Below are 3,665 nucleotides of genomic sequence, written 5' to 3'. Positions count from 1 at the left end.
CCAACCACTGTGATTTTGTTAATCCTGAATCCTAAGGGTAAATTTCCTGATAGACCACAAGGATTTGCACAGGTCTAGAATATTATAGTCATGGACTTTGAACAAAGCTGTCCTTGGCTTTTTTTTTTTCTCATGAAGAAGGGTAATACCAATTTGGACTAAATATGTTCAAATAGATAAGCAATTTTCTTAAAATAGGACCTAGTTTTTAAACTGTTTGTGGTCTTATCTGTGTTTTTCTTTTAAAATCATAGAATACTGAGGCTTGAACTTCACTTGTATTTCCACTCTTGGTCCCAATTTGGGGGCTTTGCATTATACAATGTTAAAGCTCTATGAGCTTCTTTGTGAAATATGTAAATTACTTCCATAACATAGACATCCATAAAATGAGCAATATTAAAAATTTAGAAGACATATGCAAGTTAATAATGAATGGGAAGATTAGCCAAGAAATATTGAGTTATTAGAAAAATGTTTCTTTCACAAGTCTGTTTCAATATTGTATCACATGTCTGGGTACAGGCTAACTTGTTATGCTGATAACTTACTAGAAAGTGAAGATACCCATAGAGGTGATGATCCTAAAAATGTGTTGTGTGTTTCCCATTTCTAGATGTCATATGCATTTTCCCCCTAATTTAATATTTATTTCCAGAAGAGAGTGCTGCCTTGTGGGAAGAGTTCTATACTTAGAATTAGAACCAGGAGGATTAGTTTTCAATCTGGACCTTCTTCTTTATAATTTTTGTTTACGCTCTTTAAGTTAAATAAAATAATATCCCTCCTAAACAACTGTAAGAATTAAATAAGACAATGATAAATAATAGGATATAGAAAATGGCCAAGATGTTGAGGGTAGCAGGGCCCCCAAAGTGAACAGTTATGTTTTCTCTTGGCTAAAAGTGAGAAATATCCTTCAGACTATTAAGGAGGATCCTGTTCTTCCATATCTCTTCCTCTTTAACGGAGTCCTCACAGACCCTATGTTGCTTGGGGACAAAAGTATTAGAAAGTTCTGATTTTTCTTTATATCTCTTTCCTAGAGTTTCCCTTCCCTAGAAACCGGACCTAAGGAAAATCAGAGGGCACCTAGACACCTGGCATGGGAGCTGGACTGACTAGCTCATACCCCATCCAGTAAAGTTTTATTCTTATAGAAAAAAAAAAATCTGATCTGAGTCATCATGCAAGTTTTACCCATGTGGACCTCTTATTATATAGGAGTCTGCCCTTCTTTATTTCTTTTGAGATCTATATTGTCATCTTTGTAAACCTTTCCCTCTGTGCTCTAGGGATTTCATTAGTCAAATTCATGTGACAAGAATCTGGAGGCCACAGACTCAGTGGAAATTTCATATGACTATAAGCTCCAGTACCCTAACTCATGAGATAAAACCCCATCCAAGAGCTGAGCATAGCTTTATTATTCTCGGTGGCACCCCAAATTCCTGCATCAGTAACACAGGGAAAGAACCTGGTGTACCATACACAGAAAAAAATTCTGTTTTTCTTCATCTATCAAGTACATTTGTAAACCAACTTTAAGGGACACCTATCCGAGGGAATTTTTTGTTATCTAGCTTTAAGCATCACCAATACCAATACATTATGCATATATATATATATATTGCTTTTTGTCTTGTTTTTTCGAGGTAGAGGTAGGGTGTCACTCTAGACCAAGCTGATCTGAAATTCACTCTGTAGTCTCAGGATGGTCTCAAACTCACAGCAATCCTCCTACCTCTGCCTCCTGAGTGCTGGGATTAAAAGCATGGGACCACCACTGCCCAGCTTAAAAACATAATTTTTATTGATTATTTATTTATTTAGTATTATTTATTTATTATTTATGAGAGAGAGAGAGAGAGAGAGAGAGAGAGAGAGAGAGAGAAAGAATGGGCACTCCAGGGCCTCTAGCCACTGAAAACAAATTCTAGATGCATGCACCAACCTGCACATCTGGCATCTGGCATATATGAGTTCTGAGGACTCAATCCTGGGTCCTTAGACTTCACAGGCAAGCACCTGAATTGCTAAGCCATCTCTCCAGCCCTTTTTTGCTTCTTATATATTTTTAGTAAGCATCTTATAATCCCACAAATATTTATCAAAGATAACTAAGTGCCAATTACTGAGATAGTTGTCAAGTGAACAAAACAGCATTGTCCTTGTTCTCATGAAAATGAGTAAAGTGGGAAAGCCAAAAAATAATAAAAGCATATATAATTAATATATATAGAAATTTCTATAAAGGAAAAGCAAATGGTAAAGCAGTAAATAACAACAAAGAAAATTTTTCATTAGAGTGACATGTAAAAGTTTTCTTTGGTGGGGTCACATCTAACTGTGAAAGAGGTGGCATGTTGGTTGAGACCTAAAAGGTGGAAAGGAGAGGGACATGAATAGAAAGGGAAAAAAGCACTGGGGGCATAGGAGTACTACATTTAAATCTGGAAAGGGTCTCTGAATTAGAGGGCTCAGGGTATTTTTCAGCTTAATGAGAAAACATGACAGAGAATGAAATGAGATATATTTGGGAGGACAGCAGGGGACATGCACGAGACAGGTAGTGTCATGGGATCCTCTAAGATATTTCAACCAAGAGAGTATTTCAATTAAATATAAATGCCTTGTGTACTGTAGTTTTGAGTGGTAGAGATGGATTATTGGAAGAAAGAGAAGCAGCAGATAAGACCACATCTTCTTTTAGGAGTTCAAGATAAGAGATGACTGTTTGGATCAGCATCCTAGTACTGAAGGATTAATGAGAGTGAGTGATGTGTTTGATGTGTGGAGATGGGACAGGAGAATTAAATGATGATTCTATATGGCTCTTTGCAGTGTGTGGATGAGACGTCTCCCATAGCATTAGGTGTTTTGGTCCCCAGCTGGTGGCAGTTTTGGAGATAGAGCCTTTCTCAAGGAGATGTGTTGCTGGGGGTAGTGTTAGGGGTGTTAGTAGCCCAGTTCCCTTTGCCAATGGTAGCTCAGCTCTCTTGCTGCTTTATAACAGCTACTGTTGGAAGAAGTACTGTCCATTCTCTGCTCTGACCAGTTTTTGCTCCTGGCATGATGAAGCTTTCCCTCAAGACTGTAAGCTACGATACACTCTTTCTTCCTAATCTAGTCCTTTTGGTTGAGTGTTCTGTTCCAGAAATAGGAAGGTAAGTATACTCTTTGAGAAGGTAGAAGGAAGGAGCACTTACTAAAATGAAAAAAACAAAAAACAAAAAATCTTGGGGAGGAATTAATTTGATGTTTAGATCAAAATTTCAATTACAAACATGTTTAGGATACATATGATATATTCAAGTTTGCTCATAAAGAATGACTTTAGGCATTAGTATAAAGTTCAAAGGTGAGAACTGTGGTAGAGATCAGTGTTTGGGAGTCATTGGCATGAATAAACTTGTTTAAATCCATGGGAGTGGATGAAATCACCTGGCAGACAATGAAGAATGCCAGGGCTGAGCTAAGTAGAGGAGATGAGGATATACAAATGGCTAAGAGGAACAGCTGACCCAAACCACAAAGCCAGAAGACTTGTTAAGCCAAGTATAGGAAACACAAAACTGCCTGGTGTGGTGGCGCACGCCTTTAATCCCAGCCCTCGGGAGGCAGAGGTAGGAGGATTGCTGTGAGTTCGAGGCCTTCCTGAGACT

The sequence above is a fragment of the Jaculus jaculus genome, chromosome 2, assembly GCF_020740685.1.
Source record: "Jaculus jaculus isolate mJacJac1 chromosome 2, mJacJac1.mat.Y.cur, whole genome shotgun sequence".
In the NCBI taxonomy this organism is placed as follows: domain Eukaryota; kingdom Metazoa; phylum Chordata; class Mammalia; order Rodentia; family Dipodidae; genus Jaculus; species Jaculus jaculus.
This window is presented reverse-complemented; position numbering follows the sequence as displayed.